This window comes from Molossus molossus, unplaced genomic scaffold (genome assembly GCF_014108415.1).
Source record: "Molossus molossus isolate mMolMol1 unplaced genomic scaffold, mMolMol1.p scaffold_m16_p_1, whole genome shotgun sequence".
In the NCBI taxonomy this organism is placed as follows: domain Eukaryota; kingdom Metazoa; phylum Chordata; class Mammalia; order Chiroptera; family Molossidae; genus Molossus; species Molossus molossus.
The window spans coordinates 88933031-88956871 of record NW_023425344.1 but is presented as its reverse complement, the minus strand read 5'-3'; the positions used below and the strand labels follow the sequence as shown (position 1 = coordinate 88956871).

The following is a 23841-nucleotide window of genomic DNA, read 5'->3' as shown; positions in this document are numbered from 1 at the left end:
TGGGAGGGAGTCAAAAGACTTGAATATATTTATTTGCACATAAAGCACAGATTGTGTGAAGTGTTATATTGGTAAACTGGCCCTTTAAAGACTTAAATAAACACTCCAAGAAACAGAAAACGACAAAAAAACCTCAACCCCAAATCAAACAAAACATAAAACACTGATATTCGAATTGTTTGCCAACTTACAAGGTATAAGTCCTTTCACTGTGTGGATTTCCACCTGATATGAATTCACTGAATGGAGAGTAGAAAAGAAATCCACATACCTGGCTATTTGAGCCACACAAGCCAGCAGCAGCGCATCGTGAAGTTGATGTGTATTTGGCATGTCTGTGGAGTCTGATGGAAATTACGGCGATATTACAACCCTATGATACATTCCATCCAAGCTGTCTGTTGGAGCTACCTGTAATTTTTTTAGAAAATAAGAAAAAGTTATTTTCTGAGGTGAGGCAAGATGGAGTGTACCTGAAAATAGAGCAACAGGGAAATGTTAGGGTATTCTTCCTTGGGGAAGCAGAGCTAGGTAACAAGGTGAGAATCTAGATTTACCAGAAAAATGGGTGAAATTCATGGTGGTGGGGTAGCCTACCACTAATGGCTTTTAATAGTCTGCTGAGGATGTGTAAATAATTTGCTTGTTAAGGTCACAATTCTACTCCTCTGGTCCAAACTTTCAGCCAATGTGGCTTTTTAGCAATGGGCTTGCTGTGAGCAGACCTGTTGTGAAAACCACCACTAAATTAAAGCCAAACTGGGAAAGGAAAAGACTCATACCAACACCGTCCTCATGGACACAGAGAATCTGGCAAATCTGCCATTACTGGCCATCTGATCTACAAATGTGTTGAAATTGACAGAAGAGCCATTGAAAAATTTGAGAAGGAGGCTGCTGAGGTGGGGAAGAAACCCTTTAAATATGCCTGAGTCTTGGATAAACTGGAAGCTGAATGTAAGTCTGGTATCACCTTTGGTATCTCCCGGTGGAAATTTGAGAGCAGCAAGTATTATGTGACCATCGTTGATGCCCCAAGACAGAAACTTTATCAAAAACATGATAACAAGCACATCTCAGGCTGACTATGCTGCCTTGATTGTAGCTGCTGGTGTTGGTGAATTTGAAGCAGGTATTTCCAAGAGTGGCAGGCCTGTGAGCATGCCCCTCTGGCTTACACACTGGGTGTGAAAAAACTAATTGTTGGTGTTGTGGATTCTACTGACCCACCTGGTGGCCAGAAGTGATCCGAGGAAATTGTTGAAGAAGTCAGCACCTGCCCTGGCTGGTTTGGCTCATTGGTTAGAGAGTCGGCCTGCGGTCCAGAGAGACCCGGGTTTGGTTCCCACTAAGGGCGCTTACCTCGGTTGCAGTTTGTCCCCGGCCCTGGTTGGGTCGTGTGGGTGGTAACCACTCGACGTGTCCCTTTCATGTCGATGTTTCTCTCTCTCTCTCTCCCACTCTATCTTAACCAAAAAAAAAAAAATGTCCTCGGGTGAGGATAAAAAAAAGAAGTCAGCGCCTACATTAAGAAAATTGGCTACAACCAGGACACAGTACCATTTGTATCAATTTCTGGTTGGAATGGTGACAACATATTGAAGCCAATCAACTAGCATGCCTTAGCTGAAGGGAAGAAAAGTCACCTGTAAGATGGCAATGCAGGAGAACTATACTGCTTGAAGCTCTGGCTCACATCTTGCTGCCAACTCGTCCAACTGACAAGGCCCTGCAGAATGTCTACAAAACTGGTGGCACTGGTCCTGTCCCTGTGGGCCGAGTGCAGACTGGTGTTCTCAGACCTGGCATGGTGGTCACCTTTGCGCCAGCCAATGTTACAACTTAAGTAAATTCTGTTGAAATGCACCATGAAGCTTGAGTGAAGCTCTTTCTGGAAACAATATGGGCTTCAATATCAAGAACGTGTTCGTCAAAGATAATTGTCATGGCAATTGGCTGGTGACAGCAAAAATGACCCACCAATGGAAGCAGCTGGCTTCATAGCTCAGGTGATCATCCTGAACCCTCCAGGCCAAACCAGTGCTGGAGATGCACCTGTTCTGGATTATCTCATGGCTCACAGTGCTTGTAGATTTGCTGAGCCGAAGAAGATGGATCGTCGTTCGGGGGAAAAGCTGGAAGATGGCCCAAAGTTTTTGAAATCTGGTAATGCTGCCATTGTTGATATGGTTCCTGGCAAGCCCATGTGTGTTAAGAGGTTGTCTGATTATCTTCCTCTGAGTCTTTTTGCTGTTTATGACATGAGACAGACAGTTTCTGTAGGTGTCATCAAGAAGTGGACAACAAGGTAGTCAGAATTGACAAGGCCACCAAGTCTTCCTAGAAAGCTCAGAAGGCTAGATGAATATTACCCCCAAAACCTGCCACCCCAGTCTTAATCAGTGGTGGAAGAATGGTCTCAGAACTGTTTGTATCAATTGGCCATTTAAGTTTAATAGTAACAGACTGGTTAATGATTCCAATGTAGAGTAAAACCTTCAGGAAAGGAGAATGCTGAATGTTTTGTAGGCCGTGTGTGTGTGTGTGTGTGGCAGTTTTTAAGTTATTAGTTTTTAAAATCAGTACTTCTTAATGGAAGCAACTTGACCAAAAATCTGTCACAGAATTTTGAGACCAATCAAGACAAAGTTTAATGAGAAAAAAAAGCCTATGTGAGCCAATGTTAGATAAAAGAAAAAGAGGGCCTGTGTCCCGTGTCTGGACCTAGGCACAGTGGATAAAGGACAATAAGATGGAAGGCAAGAGTCTAATGAGGGTCAGAGAACAGAAACAAGGCTAGAGGGACTCTTTAGAAAGAAAGACACGAGAGTTGCCAGAAGTCTTGGGAGAGGCCACCAAACCTTTCCTGACGCAAAATGGGGACATGTATCAATTTTATTTTTCATAAAAACACGACCTAGGCTAACATCTAGATGTTAGTTATTCAATTGTTAAAAATAATTATACCCTTATTTTTGTTTATTTGGCCTGCCAAGTGTTATTTGTTACTGTAATTGTTTCTGTTATTTGCACACATATTTAACAGTCTTGTTTTATACACATTTTTAAATACTATTTGATGCATTAAAATTCATGGTTATTACAATTTATTTGCAGATTATCAAGGTAAAATTTCCCTTTGTTTACCCAAGAACATGGTGTACGTAAGCATTTGTTCAGATCTTTTGTATCTCTCATGCAATTTAAAAGTATTTCTTAGTACATCTTCCATATTTCTTCCTAAACATTACTAGGTGTGCCAGAGACTGCTAGTTGTTCCTTAATATAATTTCTCCCCTTTTTTTGTCTGCAGTGGAAGCCCTGAGTTTTTGCTGGCACATGGCTACCCAGAATAAAAACTTCATTTTATAGCCTCCCTTGAAGGTAAACCTGGCCATGTGACTAAGTTACGTACAATGGATTACAAGTGAAAGTGGCATGTACAATTTTGAGAAGTGTTCTTTAAGGGAGAGGAATGTTCTCTTTCCTTTTCCTTGTGGTAAGAAGGGGACACTGGCTGGAGCAGAGAGCTGGATGGAGTCGGACTGGCTCTGGTTTTACGTGGCACCTAATGCTAATTTATGTACTAAGCACTTTGTCTCTTTTATTGGTATTGTGAGTATTTTACCATTGTATCTTCTAATCGGTTATTATTTCTGTGTACAAAAATCTATTCTTTGTGCAAAAATCATTTTGTACCCTACTCAATGACTGAATTTTAGGGAACTAGGATGGAATACAGAAGAAAGAGAAAGCACTGGTTCATGCTATAGCTTTAGCACTTGACAGATGTGGGGGGCAATGGTTATTATAACAATAGTGGAGATGATTTGCATTGATTAACTGCTACCAAAGTTTCACAGGAGGAGAATGACAGGTTCAGGGCAGTCAACTACCAACTTAGGGCACATGGTGTAAGCCAGAAAACTTACTGAGCGGCCTTTGAAGGGAGCCTCATCTGCAGCCAGAGAGCCACCTGTGCTGAGAATTAGGCCTGAAATTTGATAAGACTGGCAGAGTTCCAAGGGATTGAATTCATAGCTCTAGCCAGTCTTCTATGCGCAGTCAAAGACCTGTAATGGGGACATTTGGGTAGAATCACGGGTTCCCATGATTCCCCAGGCTGGCTATTCCACCTCCTCCTTTCGAAAAGACAGCAGACTTATTACACGGAGGCAAAAGCCTTATATGAAGTAGTTTTTTTTTTTTTAAAAAGATCTTTATTCTTCCCAGGAACTTTCACTACTTACCCTTATTTCTTTCTAAGCCAATAAAGCCAAATCTCAGAGTGGTCTTTCCAGGGAAATACTACTTCTTCAGGAGACATAGAACATAGGATATAGTTCACTCATATTTACCTCAGGAACCAGAAATACCTCAGGAACCAGAAAAAAAACAACCCATGTATGGAGATGGATCTGGAAGATGCTGGACTAGGATGTGCAGAATATAAAGCGGAGTAGGGGAGAGTGTCGCCTTCCATCTTTTTCTCCTCTTTTCACCAAACTTTCTGTTAGGTGTGTGATTTGGTTTTTCTTTTGGGATCTGGATTTTTGGTTTTGGAGTCAGGTATTTACGATGACTGGGATTTGGATAACAGGAAAGTACACAAAAGAGATTGCTCATGTAGTGGAGGAGTTGTGACAGGTCTGTCCATGGGCTGGTGGTCTAATGAGGCCAAAGCACCGTTAGTGGGGAGAAGCTGACCAGGTAAGGTGAAAGAGAGGCAGTTGTGCTGAGAACGCAGGGCCCCGGAACGGACGTTCTGGAGGTAGAGTTGTGGATTGTGACAAGGGCTGGAGTACCGACCTGGTTGTGGGTGTCTGAGTTGGAAGCGAACAAGGTTACTTGGAATTCAGGCCAGGGAACTGAAGGGCTGGGTTTTGAGGGAACACTGATGTCCTTCAGGCAGATGGCAGGTCTTCTTTCACATGGAGCGGGAGACCGAGCCAAATGCCAAAGGCCTTCCTTTCACTGGATTCTAATAACAGGAGAGGGACAGAGACTGTAATAAAACTGCATGAAAGACTCAGGGTGGAAGTAGTAATGGTCTGGAAGCAAAGACACAATCCGTAGAGTTCTGAATCCACAGGAAGACAAGGGAAGAGAAAATACAGGGGTGGGCAGAAGTGGGTTTACAGTTGTGAGGACGTAAAACACAGTTTATTCTTGTATTTTCATTTATTTATTAATTATGGTATTATTTATTATGAACAACTGTAAACCCCCTTTTGCCAATCTCTGTATTTTCTTCCTATCTTTGGGTAGGAAAATATTTTTCTCTACATCCAATTAGATCAATCTGTTTCTGGTAATTCCTCCAAATATCCAGCAATATCATTTTCTGTCAGTATGAACACAGTTTAAATGGGAAGTCGTGAGAGGTCAAATTCATGGGGCTGCCAATCCACTCCCATTTTAAATAAAATCTTTCTTATACATGTCAGCATATTATGTACATATTTGTCAGTGGGAAGTAATTTTCAGTTTATATAAATTTCAAGAATTTATGATATTCCTTAGCTATTAATGGCTTGAGGCAAAGTGATGCCAATGTAATAAGACAACTTAATTTAAAAAATTCATAGGCAGTTTTTTTAAAAACAAATCTGGTTATTCAAAATGACTAATCTGTTCATTTTAACACTGCTTTAAGAGAAAAGTTTTCTGCCTTTCAGTGTTCTCCATGACAACTGTTTTGTTTCTATTTTTGCCTGTTACTCCACAGAAAACAATAAACAGGACATTCTAAAACAGATGACTACTACTGTATTTTGTAATTTATTTTTAAACCATGCAACCCAATACTTTGGCCATCATCTGGAACTAGTTATCAGAAGTGACCTGGACTTGCTTGGTGTTTAATGTGGACCCAGTGGGAATGAAAGTGGGAAACAGTGAGGAGACAGAGAGGACTGCGCTTCCTAACATTTTGTTTTATTTTTTAGTTAAATTCTGCCCTTGTATCAATCATCTATTAAATGTCAATTTAGTCCTTGTGCTTGCTTGCATTTGTTTTCTTCCCATCAAGCCTCTACATTTGCCCCATTTTCTTACGAGGTCACCCTTTATATTGTAGACCACAAGGCTAAGGTCTCTGCTATTTCTAATATGCATGCTTTTTAAAAGGTTTATCATGGAGAATGTTGATATATTCAGACATTTTATAGACTATCATTGTAATCCCTTTGAGGTTTCAGATTCTCTACTGGTGTTCGAGAAAACACAAAGAGCTTGCAAATCACAGAAGGGTTGACTTATTCATTCTTTCAAAAATAGAAATGCTAAAAAGAAGATATTTACTTAGGGTTTTAGCAATTTATTAATTTCCAGTTAAAATTCTTGGGTCTCATTTGCCTCATCTGCAGATGAAGACAGAACATTTTCTAAATTTGAAGACTAATGGTTGCATAATAAAACTAATTCAGGAAATTTCCAGTTTTAAGAATTTTGAGCCCATGAAAAATGTTAAATTCATGTTCTAGATAATAACAACATGTTTTGAGACTTGTAAATTTCAAATTTTGCAAATATCACTGTAGCAAATACCATCTCTAATTAAATTTCATTCTTTCTATTTGCTTGTTTGTTTTGCTTGGAATGCTTATTGGATTACCTTAATGGATTTTTGTTTTCTTGTTCCTTTTTAGAGCACATAGCCTTGTTTGTGTCCTGTATTTGAACTACCATCAAATTCATCTTTTTTACTCTTGCTAATTCCAAGCTCTATTTTCTGGCAAAGAACCATCCCCTTTAGCTTTCTTTACTTATTTAATTAGCATTAGCCTTTGGGTTTTGCTGAGATACTTTCCCAAGAAAGAAACTGGTCTTGTAAACAAAGAAGGGAAGGCAACATAACTTCCTCTTACTGAACCCACTTGGCTTCTAGTGACCACTTCCTTCACAATGCCTACAAACCACCCACTGAGGGCCCGTTTCATAGACTTATCCAGGATCAATACAAAGCTTGCTAGCCTCCAATTCACGTTTTCTATTTTCTTCATTTTTTAAAATTGAAACAAGATATTTATCAATTTCTAGTATTCAGTAATAAACACATTACAATCTTATTTGCAAATTATTTCAATCTCCTGGGTCGTAATTTATTGGAGTCAAAAGTCTAGAAAACAATTACATCAGTCAAGTATTCCCTGTTGTCTGATCTCTTGCATTGTTAAAAGTAGGCATATTTCAGAGAAAAGGAACATCTTTATACACTGAATATGAGAGTTTTCCCAAAGGTAAATAATCTATCACTATCATTGGCCTACACTCCTTACAAATAATTCTCTGTTTAGCAAGAAGGGGGAATGTGGGCATGATAGTATCTTGGCCATCACCTAGGCTGTGGTCTTTGCTAATACCAAAGGTCAGTGGGCCCCAAAGCCCAGAAAACCAAGTAATACAGAGATGATAGCTACTAATTCCATATTCATGAAGCTTCATTTGTTTACTTTCTCTTATGTATACTAAGGAGTATAGATGGAAGACAGTTTTGAGCTGATGCAGTTCTGAACTGTAAATATAGTCTCCAAAGAACCTCTCATAGCCCCACCCTGCCTTAAATTCATGGTCTACTTGAGTTTCTGTATGTCCAATACAATCCACAAAGCTATTTATCTTCTGCTTTGAAAAGTACTATTGTGGAAAATTTGGTGCAAACTTTCTGTTTGTTGATTTCTTGTATTACCACATACAACATAATATATTTGTTTACATACTTATAAAGGGTTAAAATTTCTCTAATATTTTGTCAAGTTAATTGAGTCAATGTTGACATACTAATACAAACAAATCAATTATCTTCCAATCACCTGTGGAATGCATTAACAATTATTTATGATTAGAATAAGCATCAGTAAAGTTGTCATCTCCCATTTTACCAGAATGCTTTTGTTGCAATCCTGTTTTTGAGGCAATGCAGTGACTTTTTGCAGTGATTGATTTGGGCCATTAATGACAAGTCCAAGTAGGTTTTAGTTCATCCATCTTCCCTTAGTCCAGACAAAAAGGCTACTACAAATAAACATCATGTCTGAGTGATTTTTGACAGAAAGAACTCCAAGGAGCCTCCTGGCCGATTGTATATTGTCCCTTCATCTACCTGCCAGGAATGATACAGCTCCAAGTGGGGCCCTGGAAACTTGAATTTATCATGTCCAAGAACCTAAGTGTGAGATAACCGTCATGGAGCACTAACTTGACACCTTGTGATTTTGGTACAGGTTCAGGGGTCTCTAAGGCTATCTGGGTATTGGTGGAGAATGACACATGGAAACACAAACCTTACTATAGTACCACAAGCAAATGCTTGCAAATGTGTGTTTCTGCATACTATTTCTGTGTCCTGACTTGCAAAATGACAAAAGTGATAGGAGAAATTGTGCTGATGGGACAATACTTTTTTTTTTTTTTAATGACAGCACTACTTTCAAGTCTTCCTTTGCTTGGCTGTGTCAAAAGTGATATTTTAAAGTTTCTATTTCAAAGATCATGTGGATATAAATGGCAGCTGAGCTGGCATCGCATTGACAGGCAGGTTCTTCAGTGCACATTTCCTTGAGTGCTCACTGTTTCTGCTTTTTGACTGATTCCCTTGAGGATTCTGTTCTCATCTCTGCAGGAAAGTGTTAATTATCCGCCATGAGTATCTCAAGAGCTCCTAAAAGCAGAAACACACAAAGCAAGATATTGAGTAATTTGAAAAACTTCCTCATACAGTGGAAATCCAGTGACTTTATTAGTATGACTAAAATTAGAACAATTCTGTACATCTACTGTTTTTTATTTCTTACTTTCAATTATAGTTAACATTCAAAACTATTTTATATTAGTTTCAGTTGTACAGAATGGTGGTTAGACATTATATAATTTATGAAGTGATCCCCCGAATAAGTCTAGTTCCTATATGCCACCATATATAGTTATTACAATATTATTGACTGTATTCCCTATGCTGTAATTTAAATCCCTGTGACTATTTTGTAACTACCAATTTGTGCTTCTTAATCCCTTCACCTTTCACCCATCCCTTCGTCTCCTTCCCATGTGGCAACCATCATTTTGTTCTCTGTACCTATGAGTCTGTTTTTTGTTTTGTTTGTTCATTTATCTTTCTTTAGATTCCACATAAAAGTGAAATCATATGGTATTTGTCTTTCTCTATCTGACTTATTTCACTTAGCATAATACCCTCTAGGTCCATCTATGTTCTTGCAAATGGTAAGATTTCAATTTTTTCTATGGCCAAGTAATATATCATTGTATATATGTAATACCTCTTCTTAACCCACTTGTCTGTTAATGGGCACTTAGGTTGCTACCATATCTTGGCTATTGTAAATAATGCTGCAATGACCATAGGGATGCATGTATCTTTTAGAATTCGTGGTTTTGATTTTTTTGATAAATACCCAGAAGTGGAATTGCTGAATTATAAGGTAGTTTTTCTATTTTTTAATGTTTTGAGGAACCTCCATACTGTTTTCCATAGTGACTGCACCAATCTGCATTCCCACCCATAATGCATGAAGTTTCCCATTTTTCCACATCCTCCCCAACACTGTTGTGTGATGATTTACTGATAATAGCCATTCTGACAGGTGTGATGTGATATCTCACTGAGCTTTTAGTTTGTATTTCTTTGATCACTAGTGAGGTTCAGCATCTTTTCATATGATTGTTGGCCATCTGCACATCCTCTTTGGAGAAATGTCTATTCAGGTCCTCTGCCCATGTTTTAAATTGGAGTTTTTGGGGGGACTTAAGTTGTATAAGTTCTTTATACATTATGGATATTAACCCCTTATTGGATGTACCATTGGCAAAATCTCCCATTCAGTAGGTTGTCTTATGGGTTTGTTGATGGTTTCCTTTGCTTTGCAAAAACCTTTTAGTTTGAAGTAGTCACATTAGTTTACTTTTTTTTTTGTTTCCTTTGCTCAAGGAAATTTAACAGAAAAAAATATTACTAAGAGCAACATCAGAGAGTTTACTGCCTATATTTATTTCTAGGAGCTTTATGGTTTTGGGTCTTACATTTATGTCTTTAACCCATTTTGAGTTTATTCTTATATAAACTTATGATGTAAGAAAGTGGTCTAGTTTTCCTGACATGTTATATAGAATAATTTATTGAATACAATGTCTTTACCACATTGTTTGTTTTTGCCTCCTTTGTCATAGATTAATTGATCATATAGGTGTAGGTTTATTTCTGGGCTCTCTATTCTGTTTCATTGACTAGTGTTTTTTTTTTTTTTTATGTCAGTACCATGCTGTTTTGATTATTATAGCCTTTTAGTATAGTTTGATATCAGGTAGTGTCATATCTCCAACTTTGTCTTTTCTCAAGATTGCTGTGGCTATTTAGGATCTTTTGTGGTTTCCTATAAATTTTAGAATTATTTGTTCTAGTTTTGTGAAAAACACCATTTTAAAAAATAGAGATTGCATTAAATCTATAGATTGCTTTGGGTAGTATGGACATTTTAACAATGTTAGTTCTTCCTATCTATGAGTACCATATATGCTTCCATTTTTTTGTATCTGTTTAAATTTTTTCAATGTCTTATAATTTTCCAAGTATAGGCCTTTTACCTCCTTGATTAAATTTATTCTTAGGTACTTTTTAAATGTAATAATAAATGGGATTGTTTTACTTTCTCTTTCTGCTAGTTAGTTAGTGGTGTTAAAAAAATGCAGCTAATTTCTGAATATTAATTTTGTATCCTGCTATGTTACTGAATTCATTTACTAGTTCTAATAGTTTTTTGGTATGGAATATTTAGGATTCTCTCTATATAGTATCATGCCATCTGCAAATAATGATGTTTACTTCTTCCTTTCTAATTTGGATGCCTTTTATTTCTTTTCATTTTCTGGTCTAATTGATGTGGTTAAGACTTTTAATGCCATGTTGAATAAAAAAGTGGCAAAAGTGGACTTCACTGTCTTGTTCCTGATCTTAAGGAAAATGCTTTAAGTATTTCCCTGTTGAGTATGATGTTAGCTGCAGGTTTGTCATATATGGCTTTTATTATGTTGATGAATGTTCCCTCTATTCTTACTTTGCTGATTATTATTTTTTAATCATAAATAGATGCTAGATTCTGTCAAGTGCTTCTTCTGTTTCCATTGATATTGTCATATAATTTTTTATCCTTTATTTCTTTATGTGGTGCAAAGCATTAATTGACTTCTATTTTTAGGAATCGAGTCTGGTCAGGGTATTAAAGATACACTGAATTGATTTGAAAAACATGTTTAAATCTTACTCTTGTACCAAGAGCAGAGGGATAATGTAAAAGAAAAACATAAGAAAACAAGATTGACTAAATTAAAAGAACAGAGATATTTTCATAAGAGAAAGTTGTGATATACAAAGATGTAAGAGACAGAAAAGGGAAAATTGGATATTAAAATTCACTATAAAGTGAAAAAGAGAGAGATAAAAAAATATACATAAGATTAAGATCTCTAAATGAGGGGCCTTGAAAAGTCAGGGTATATGTAGATTTTAGTTGTTACTGATCAAAAACTATGAATTTGTCCTGGAGACTATTAGCAGAAGAATAGGATGAAGATCATAAAAAGTAGACTGGGATGCTTAATGAAAGGTGGGCTTTTAAATCTGTACATATCCTTTCTAGATTTCGTATTCTGAATAAAAGTAGTTATGATATATTAAATGCAGGGAGATTGTTATACTATATGGTTATAAATTTGGGAGAAGGAACCTAAAGGATCAATGTAAAATTCTCAAAGAGTATCCAGGTGAGTTTCAAGAGAACAGTTATGGCAGGTGACTATGCAGGTATTGGCTGTGCCCTCTGAGAGCATGCCTGACATTTGTGGACTCCAAGGGAAGGCATAGATAGCAATGACAAGGCTTACTGGTCAGCTGCCTGTTAGGGTAAGAATAGATTGAGTTTAGTTAGACCTTGGTTAGATGGGAGGATAAGCCTGAGTGGAATTATCTGACCCCAAAGTGATAGTGGACAAAAATTATATGAACAAATGTCTTGGTAAGACAGAGAACTCACTGGTTGTATAGCTTACAGAATATGAGTGTCCACAAGATGAAACATAAAGTACTATATTAGAAAAACACATTGTATTCACCAGAATGCAAAGGGAAATAGGAAAGAATGCTCTCAAAGTCAACGCACAGCATTGGCTTCACTTATGGAAGGGCAGGCAAACTCTTAGTGAAGAAGATGGGACTGTTACAAACGCAACATAAAAGTATGATAGTGGTTTTCAATGGTGGTTGCACATTAGAACCACTGGGGGGATTAATAAATAATGAGGCCTGGGCCTCACCTCATACCAGTTTAACCAGAGTATCTGATGGTGAGATCCTGGCAATGGCCCACTGGCAGTGCTCATTATATTTTGCAGCACATGGAGAAGCTCTAGAACAGATCAGGAGAAGATGATACTTATTTGAGACTCTTCTCAGGGACAAATAGGAACTATTTCGATCCCCACTAGGCACTACTAGGGCATCATGAACTTCAGAGGCATCAGTAGAAGCTTCAGATAAGCATTCTATTGAATGGTTATTTTCCAGCTGAAAAAAAATGAGTATGTGGGGGAAACTTTTCCCAGGAGGTAGGTCTCATAGGCTTAGGCAATTCAATAGCAAGAAGTAGTGACAACAGCACAGAGCAGCACACGAGAGCTCTGTCAGGACACAGAGGCCACACTCAGTTGCACTAGGAAGATGACAACACAGGCTCAGAGGGAAATTAGAAAGTTTTAAATAAGCTAGATGTGGGGGAAGGGTGGGAAGCTCTTCAAATAAGTCTTGCTGCCTGGGGTACACAACTATTGCAAATTTCTGTGCAATAAGACAAGACTTCCTCAAATGCCACAGCTTGAGACAGGTGACAATATGTACAGGTAGATTTTCTCCTGCAAATAAATATACTTAGCTTCTTAAAGGGAAGTTTCTTTCAGTTGAAGTTTACAGGTCATAACTTTTGATCATGGGTGGCATAGACTAGGTTAGGTTGAAATTAAGGAGCTGGGGTTTAGAAGCTATGAGAACTTCTCCTTGAGAAGAGTCACTCAGTGATTCACCAGTTGAGTTTCTCTTAGAGCAAGAAGCTAAAATGAAGCGTTAGAGATGAGGTTGAGGACAGAGAAGATGTTGCTGATGAAAGACAGGAGTTTTAGGAGATACTTATGAAAATTCAGTGTTTCTCAACAAATAAACTATTGACCATTTAAATGAGACAATTCCTATAGTGCAGAAACTGTCCATGTATTGCAGGATTTCTAGAATTTGTGGCTCCTGCACAAAATGCCAGTAGCACCTTAGCTGAGATCTAGTGGGAGAGTCAGTTAGGACTAAGAAGAGCTTGATCAGATTAGGAAATCTCTACAGCTGTAAGGGGCTCAGCATCTGGGAATGAAGGCTATCTACAGAGTGTGGAGTGGCTTCGGATTTCAGTGATGGGACTAAACTAACAAGGAATCTAGGACATGATGGCATTTGTCTTCAAGGTCTCTCAGGAAAATGGAGATAATTCTAATTATATTCTCCTTTGGGGGATGGTTTCTTAAACAATGTGCATTGATGACATAGGACGTTTTATGGGGTGGGAAAGTATTAGTCTCATTGGGACCATGTGGAGCTCTGAGTCCCCTATGGTTGTGTTGGTAGTTCTGAGGCGAGGGAGCAAGGTCTCATGTGGGACACTTGGAGCTCTGTAGTCTTTTCCCAGCGGAGTCTTATGCAGATAATTTCAAGGTTAGGAATATGCCTTGGCTCCCATGAAAGGAAGCCATGGCTAGTGAAAGCCTACTGTTAGTAAAACCCAGCAACTATTTCTTATCTGAATTCTAAGTAAAAAGAAGAGAAGGACAAGTTAATTTGTCTTCAATAGTTAATGACAAAATAAATGGTACAAAATTAAGCTATATCCATTAAAATCACAAAAAGTGCTGGGATACCTACTTTCATGCCTATGTAAACATTTTTTAGAGGCTTCAGGTAATATAATAAGAAGTGAAACAATCAATGTAAATAGTAGATAGATTCATCGCTATTTCAGATGACAAAAACCCAAAGGATTTTTCTAAACCTATTTAAAAAAGTTAATGTAGTGATAAAATAAATTTAACAAGTAAGATATTTCCTAAATGAAAAAAATATAAAACATTTATTGAAGGACCTTCTATAAAGCCTAAACAAATAAAGAGGTATAATGTGTTTCTCAGGGTGAAATATTAATATTGTAAAATTATTAAATTTCATAAATATATCATTTCAGTCAGAATTCCAGTGGGGTGGAATTTTCATTTACTAGAATGAGATAAGACGCATTTTATATGAATGTATTATTTCTTGAGAATATCTATGCTAATTTGAAAAAAGACTGTAGAGCATTTGATTTACTAGATAATACCACTACACTTCTGTAATTTGACTGTTTGTTTAAGGTTGTCTAATTGCTATAACAAGCAACCCCCACATTTTAGAGGCTAAAAACAATTAGTTCATATTCTTGTAACTGTGGGAGGGACCAAAGGCTCTTTTGTAGCAGTCAGTTAGGGATATGCTGTTTCAGTCAGGGGACAAAAAATATGCCAATAATTTGAATGGAGAAAATTTAATATGGAGATTTATTAACTAGGAGGATTAACTACTAAGTTGTAGTGAGAACTCTAAAGAACAGAGGAATAGAATATAGGGGAGCAGTCACTATCTCCAGGGCTAAGGCAGAGCACTCGAGGAAGGAATAAACTTGAAGAGCCTCCCTGAAATCCCCAAGGCTGAGTCAGAGCTCCCGTGGCCCATTGGAAGGGGAGAAGCTTTGCTGAGGGGCCACGGTCTGGAGCTGGCAGGCAGGAAATTGCCCACTGTGCTGGGGATAGTCAGAAGGGTGTGCTGGCTGCCAGAGAAACCTGCTGAGAGGGTGAGTGCCACTCGGTGTCTGGCTGTTTGCTGCCTTGTGCTGCAGGAATCAATAGGAAAAGCCACCTCAGAATGGGGATGAGAAGCTCCTTCCTGTCTGGGCGTTGGCAAGTTTCTCATGCCTTCTGCTGGCAAGTTTCACCTCCCTCCATCTAGTTCATAGGAATCAGCACCAGCATGATGGAGCAGGGCAAGAGTAGTAGCTTTGGCACTGAGGCAACACATTGATAAACTAGCACACATGTGTTCCTTCTAGCTTGTGCTCCTCCTTCCTTCTGAAAGTCTCTATCCATCCAGGAATTGGCAGAAAGGTGGGGAAGTCTCATCTTTTTCAAACTTCCTTGGTGAGGAGTCATGTGGCCTCGCTTACATGGACGAGCAATGAGAAATGTCTTCTGGTGCTGGACCAAGGAAGATGAGGAGCACACAGATGCTGATGGGCAGTTTCCATCTCCACCATACACTACAAAACAATGTTACCAGCCTAGAAAAAGACAACTAGATCAGGCAAATGGAACAAAAAATATATCAAGGCATATTAAATATATCAACTTCATTGTTATTCATTTATTTATTTTTATAGAGAGAGAGAGAGGAAGGGAGGGGGAGACAGAGATAGAAATTGATGAGAGAGAACATCGATTGACTGCCTCCTGCATGCCCCCAACTGGGGATTTGGCCCACAGTCTGAGCAGGTGCCCTGACTGGGAACTGAACCAGTGACCTCTTGGTTCATGGGTCGATACTCAACCACTGAGCCACACCGGCCGGGCATTATTATTATTATTAATTATTATTTTATTTAAGTATAGTTGGAATACAATATTATATTAGTTTCAGGTGTATAATATAGTGATTTGACATTTATTATACTTTACAATGTGATAACCAAGCTAATTTACAATAAATATATTTGACTTCCAATCAAAACCTCAGACTACGAAAATGCTCTGCTCACCTCCTCCCATGACCACATAAAAATTACAGCTGAATTATAGAACAAGCATAGCTGAGAACCAGCTGGAGACTAGTTGAACAGACTTCTATAACTAAGGATATAAGGCAGAAGCCACATTGAGACTGGTAAGAGGGATGAAGATGTGGAATAGCCAGGTCCCACAACCACAGTGTAGTGATTAAGAATTGGTAAAGATATCTTGGCTGTGGAGATTTGCTTAAAAGCAAGGGGTCCAGCCTCACACTGTGATCCCCAGTCGGGGCACCAGTGTTGGGAAGAGGAGTACCTGTAACATCTGCTTTTGAAAACCACTGGGGATTGCATCCCAGTAAGACACAATGATGCTGGAGACTGAGAGGATCCTTTTAAAAGGCCTGTGTACAGACTCCAGTGTATGGATAGCAGCTTGAATACATCAGGGACATAAGAGGAAGAACTAAACTGACAGACTTCAGAGCAAGGCCTGGAGGTACACGGATGGAGCCACTCTCTCTGGGGATAGAAATGATGGCAGGCACCACTGTTCCTTTGTTGAGTACTTGTCCCACCCAGTCAACCCAGCAAAGGCAAGGGCAAAATCTGTGCTTTCCATTAACCTGGCTACCACTGTTCACTTCAGCCTGGTGATTTCCTAAAACCCTGTTCCATCCCATTTGCTTGCCTGGCTGAGCCTTTTCCAGCACCTCCTCCATGCAAGTGGCCTGCCTCAGCTTTCTCTGTGAACTTTTGTAAAATGTCTCAAAGGTTCACAAACCCCAAACAAGCAGTGGTCAGCCTCCATGTGCTTTGAACTTCTTGCTAAGCAGCCCAGGCACAAGTGGCAACCAGTTTAAACTTGCGCTGTAACTCCCATCAGGTGGCCCCAAGCCTGGATAAGCAGGGCCAGTCTTGGCTTGCAACATAGCTTTAACTAAGTGGCCACAGGCCTGCCACAAGTGTCAACTTGCCTCAGCTCACCCGTGCCCACCAAAGGGCCCCAAAACCCACACAAGTAGCATCTGGCTTAGGTTCACAGGACAGCCTCTCTTAAGTGCCTTCAAGACCAGTACAAGCAGCCACTAAATGCAGATTGTGGTCCCAAGCCTGGCACAGTGTGATTGAACTTGTCAGACACCAGAGCTCCTCTGAAGAAGCTCCAGAACCAACAAACCTAGTTGCTGGCTTAAGATCACATCAGAGCACCACCTAACCAGCTCCACAAACAATACCTTGAAGGGCATACTTGGCTGGAACTGAAACCTCACTAAAAAAACTCCCACCCTATGGGGTCAGACCTTGAATGACAGCTTATCTGCTGTAGTCATGGCCAGTTGTAGAGCTAGTCAGGCTGAGGAGCAACTCCACATAGTGACATGACAATAGCAACTGTGGCCCACCTATAACACGAAGACATACAACCCACACAGGGAAGATCCCTGGAGCACCCAGCTTAGATGATCAGGAAGACTGTATCAGGGGCCCCATAACACATCTTCTACAGAAGACTAAACTGCCATCTACATACAGCCAAACTGCCATCTACATACAGCCAAACTGCAGCAATAGAGACATATACTAGATGTACCTAATACATAGAAACAAACACAGGGCATCAGCCAAACTGAGGAGACAAACAAAAACAAAACAAAAAACAACAACAACCAACAACAACAACCCCCCCCCAACAAAATTATGTCCCAAATGAAAGAACAAGACAAAAGTCCAGAAAAATAATTAAATAAAATGAAAAAAGCAATCTACCAGAGGCAAAGTTCAAAACACTTGTTATAAGGGTGCTCACTGAATTTAGGGAAAGAGTAGATGAACTCAGTGAAACTTCAGAAACAAAGAGATAAAAAACATACAAAAAGAGATAGGAAACAAAAAAAAATCAGGCATAAATGTAGAATACAATAATTAAAGTGAAAAAAAAAATGTTAGAGGGAATCTACAGCAGATTAGATAAAGCAGAGGACCAAATCAGTGTGAACTGGAATGCAAATAGTAGTAAGCACCCAATTGGAAGAGCAAAAATTAAAAGGAATTAAAAAATTAAGATAGTCTTGGCCAAGTAGCTGAGGTGGTTTAGAGCATCATACCAATACATCAAGGTTGGGGGTTTGATCCCAGGTCAAGGCACAGACAGGAATCAACCAGTGAATGCATAAATAAGTGGAACAGCAAATTGATGTGTCTCTTTCTCTCTCTCTCTCCCCCACCCCATCCCCTCTCTCTCTGTAAAATCAATAATAAAAAAAGAGAATAGTTTAAGATACTTCTGGTAGGACAACATCAAAGATATCAACATTCATATCTCAAGGATTCCAGAAGAAGAAGAGAGAAAGTGATTAAAAACCTATTTGAAGAAATAATGACTGAAAACTTCCCTAACCCTACAAAACAAACAAACAAACAAACAAACAAACAAACCAGACATACAAGTCCAGGATGCACAGATGATCCCAAACAAGATAAACCCAAAGGTCTACATGAAGACACATTATAATTAAAATTCCAAAAATTAAATACAAAGAGAAAATTTGATAGTAGTAAGAGAAAAGCAGTTAAATATGCACAAAGATGCTCCTATATAACTGTCAGGTGATTTCTCAACAGAAATTTTATATGCCAGAACTGAATGGCACTAAATACTCAGAGTGATAAAAAACAAGGACCTATAACCATGATTACTCTGCCCAGCAAGACTGTCATTTACAGTCAAAAGTAAGATAAGAGTTTCCCAGAGAAGAAGAGGCTAAAAAACTTTGTCACTATTAAATCAGTATCACAAGACATGTTAAAGGGACTCCTTTAAGAAGAAAAAATAAAAAATATAAATGAGAAAATATAGGAAAAGAAAAAACTTCTCACGAACAGTGGCAAACAGTAAAAAACAGTGGATCGGCCAACTATAAAGCAAGTACAAAGGTTACAAGACAATAATAGGAAAACCATGTGTAATTACAATAATAAATTGAGACTCTCTCTCTCACACACACAGAAGTAAAAAAAAATGACAAAAACAAATGTAATTATAATATAGGACTGCTTCAAGAAACAAAAATCTCAAATAGTCTATATATAGTCTATACATAAAGAAACTAGAAAAAAGGACAAATAAAACCCAAAGTGAGAAGAAAATAAATAATAAAGATCAGAGCAGACAACTAGCTATTAAGGAAATGTAAGTAAAAACTACAATGAGATATTACCTCACACCTTTTAGAATGGCTATTATCAACAAGACAAGTAATAAAAAGTGTTGGAGAGGTTGTGGAGGAAAAGGAACCCCACTTCACTGCTGGTGGGAATGTAAACTGGTAGAGCCACTATGGAAAACATATGAACGCTCCTCAAAAAATTAAGAATAGAATTACCACATGACTCAGCAACTCTTCTTCTGGGTATCTACCTGAAAAATTTGAAAACATATTCACAAAGATATATTTATCCCTATGTTCATTGCAGCATTATTTAAATTGACCAAGACATGGAAACAAAGTGTCTTTGGTAGATGATTGGAGATACACACACACACACACGCACACACACATACACACACACACACACACACACCATATATATATGATGAAATACAACTGAGCCATAGGAAAAGATGAAATACTTTCATTTGAACAACATGAGTGGATCTTAAAAATGTCATGCTAAGCAAAATAAGTCAGGCAGAAAAAGTCAAGAAGCATATGTTCTTACTCGTGTATGTGATATAAAACTGAAAGCAACAAATAAACAAAACAAGCAAATAAACAAAAGCTCATTAACACAACAGTATGATCACTATCAGAGGGAAGGGGGTTTGAGGGGCAGCTAAGGATAAAGGACATTAAATGTATGGTGACAGAAGATTTGACTTTGGGTGTTGGGCACACAGTGCAATATACAGATGATGCATAATAGAGCTGTCCACTGGAAATCTATATAATTTAATTAACCAATGACACCCCAAAGCATTTAATTAAAAAATAAAAGAGTTGCTAACTGCTTAATTACCATTACTGATAATTTCTTTCATCTGAAACTGATCTTTAATGTTGAATTGACCTTTAATGTTGTTTTAGGATTCTTTTGCCCTTTGATTCTCACTTGTTGTTTACAACTGAACTGTATTGAAGATTATTAAGGCTTTAATAAAGTGTTTTTAATGAGTGTTTAAAAAATATCAGAACAGAACAAAATAGAGTCTAAAATAATGATAGAAATGAGCAATAAAAGCAAGAGCTTGCTCTTTAAAAAATAAGGGGAGGGGGACTGGGTAAAAAATGTGAAGGGGGAAAAAAAAAGAGAAAAAAAAGATAAACAAAAGGATAAACTTTAGCCAGACTCATGAAGATTAAAAGAGAGAGGGCTCATTAAGTAAAATCAGAAATGAAAGAGGAAAAATGACAACCAATGCCACAGAAATACAAAGCATCATAAGAAAATACTATGAACAATTATATTCCAACAAATTGAACAACCTGGAAGAAATAGATCAAGTCCTAGATACATACAATCTTCCAAGACTAAATCAGGAAGAAACCAAATCTGAACAGCCTGATAACTACTAACAAAATTGAATCAGTAATAAAAAAAACTCCCAACAAACAAAAGCCCTGGATGAGATGGCTTCACAGGTGAATACTACCAAACATTGAAAGAATAATTAGTACCTATCCTTCTCAAGTTATTCCAAAAATTGAAAAAAAAGAAAGGCTCCCAAACTCATTTCATGTGACAAGCACTACCTTGATACCAAAACCAGACAAACACACTACCAAAAAAAAAAAAAAAAAAAAAATCATAGTACAATACCCATGATTTGAATCTATGTATAGGATAATACATAGATGCAAAAATCCTCAACAAAATATTAGCTAACTGAATTCATTAATACATTTAAAAAATATAGCATGATCAAATGGTATTTATTCTTGGGATGTAAGTTTGGTTCAGTATCCACAAATCAATTAACATTATCCACCACATAAAAAAAAAAATCAAGGATTAAAATCATGTAATCATTTCAATAGATGCAGAAAAAGCATTTGGCAAAATCCAACATCCATTTTTGACAAAAACTCTCAGCAAAGTGGGGTTAAGGGAAACATGCATCAACACCATAAAGGCCATGCATGACAACTCACAGGTAACATCATATGCAATGGTGAAAAGCCAAAAACTTTTTCTTTAAGATCAGGAGTAAGACAATGATGTCTGTCCACTTTCACCACTTTTATTCAACAAAGCATTGGAAATCCTAGTCACAGCAATCAGACAAGAAAGCAAAGGGCATCCAAATTGGAAAGGAAGATGTAAAACTGTCATTACTTGCAGATGACATGATACTGTATATAGTGAACCTTAAAGATTCCACACAAAAACTTTTAGAACTAATAAAAGAATTCAGCAAAGTAGAGATACAAAATTAACATTCAGAAATTGGTTGCATTTTTATATATGAATAACAAACTATCAGAAAGAGAAATAAAAAATCCATTTACAATTAAAAAGAATAAAATACACATATCAATTTTGCCAAGCAGGTAAAAATCCTGTACTTGCAAAACTATAAGACACCGAAGAACAAAATTGAAGAGGATACAAATAAATGTAAAGGTATACTGTACTTGTAAATAGGAAGAATTAACATTGTTAAAATATTCACACTACCCTGAGCAATATAGATTCAGTGCAATCTTTATCAAAATACAAATGACATTTTTTCACAGAACTAGAATAATCTTAAGTTTATATGGAAGCACAAAAGTTCCCAGATAGCCAAAGTGATATTGAGAAAGAAGAACAAAGTTGGAGGAAAATGGTTCCTAATATCAAACTATCGTACAAGTCTATAGTAATCAGAACAGCATGGTACTGGTATAAAAACAGACACATAGGTCCATGGTACAGACTAGAGAGCCAAGAAATAAATCCACACCTACATGCTCAACTAATCTATGATAAAGGAAGAAAGAAAATACAATGAGTAGAGTATTTATTCAATAAATGGTGTTGGTAAAACTGAACAGATACATACAAAAAGAAGAAACTAGGTCACTTTCATATACCATATATAAAAATAAACTCAAAATGAATTAAAGAGTTAAATGTAGGATCTGAACCATAAAACTCCTAGAAGAAAACATAGGCAATAAACTCTTCGACATTGCTCTTTAACTATATTTTTTTGGGTACGACTCATCTGCCAAGGGAAATAAAAGAGAGAGTAAACAAATGGGGTTACATCAAAGTAAAATGTTGTTGCACAGAGAAGAAAAACATCAACAAAATGATAAGACAACCTACTGAATGGGAGAAGATGTTCACCAATGATACATTTGGTAAGGAGTTAGTATAAAAAATATATAAAAATGCATACAACTTAGCAAAAATACAATCCAATTAAAAAATGAGGAGAGGACCCAAATAAACATTTCTCCCAAGAGACATATGAAAAGATTCTCAACAGCACTAATGACCAGGAAAATGCAAATTAAAACCACAATGAGACAACACCTGTCAGAATGGCTATGAATAAATCAACAAACAACAAGTACTGGTGAGGATACGGAGAAAATAAAACCCTCATGCCCTGTTAGTGGGATTGTAAATAGGTGCAGTCACTATGGAAAACAGTATGGAGGTCCCACCAAAATTAAATTCTACTTCTGGGTATTTATCTGAAGGAATCCAAAATACTATTTGAAAAGACATATGCACCTATATGTTCATTGTAGCACTATTTATAATAGGCCAAGATATGGAAGCAACCTAAGTGTCCAGTGACAGACAAATAAAGAAGATTATATATATATATATATATATATATATATATATATATATATATAGTGAAATAATACTCAGACATAAAAAAGGGTGAAATCGTACCATTTGTGCCAACATGGATGGATCTAGATAGAGTGTAGTGTGCTAAGTGAAGTAAGTCAGACAGAGACACATACCATTTGATTTTTACTTATATGTGGAATCTGAAAACCAAAATAGGTGAATAAACTAAGCAGAAAGAAACACATAAATACAGAGAACCAAATAATGGTTGCAAGATGGGAGGGGGTTGGGCAGATGGTTTAAAAAGGTAAAAGGGATTAGACTATCAAATTGCCAGTTATAAAAATAGTCATGGGGATGTCAAGTACAGTATAGGGAATACAGTCAATAACATTGTAAGAACTATATATGATGTCAGATGGGTACTTTACTTATTGGGATGATCACTTTGAAAATTACATAAGTGTCTCATCACTATGTTATAAGCCTGAAACTAATATAGTATTGTATATGAACTGAACCTAAAAAATAAAAATTGAATTACCCGTGATACCTGTGGGTATCTGAAGCACCAGAGAGGCCTGTGCGACCCAACAGAGTCTGTGCCATCTAGTTACCATGGGACCTGCGAGGTGCTGAAGCACCAGAGAAGCCTGTGACACCCAGCAGCCCATAACATAGGCATAGAGCCGGGTCCCCAAAGGGACTGTGCGATCCAGTTACCCGCAGGACCTGCAGGGTGAGGGAGCACCAGAGAGGCCTGTGCAACCCAGCTGCACACAAGATAGGCATAGAGGACGTGAAAATGGAGGCGGAGTGAATGGAAGCTACACAAACGATCTCCCAGGACCAAATGGGAGTTACAACTAAAATACAGACAAACCCTCAGAAAAAAGCAACAGAAAAGCAGCAGGACAGGACCATATAACCAAGGACACAGGTAAGATCTGCAGAGGTGCAAGAGGGTGGCGGGCTGGGAGCCCAAGGACAGCAACAGTCTTAGCTGTGAGCAGCGCCCTTGGGGAATAAAGAACAAGCTGGCTCCACAGTGCAGAGACCCAGAACAGAGCGCTAAAATAGCCACAGCCACTCACCTGAGAGCTACAGCAGAGGGAGGGCAGACTGGGCTGGAACTCTATGGGGACACCCGGGATTTGGAGGGCACTCAGAGTTTTTGCTGAGTTGGGGC

The 23841-nt window shown here is 37.9% G+C and overlaps 1 pseudogene; it reads left to right on the top strand.

Moving 5' to 3' along the window:
* The first annotated feature begins 1050 nt into the window (after positions 1–1050).
* Positions 1051–2365, top strand: LOC118619917 (annotated as a pseudogene).
* The last annotated feature ends 21476 nt before the right edge of the window (positions 2366–23841 follow it).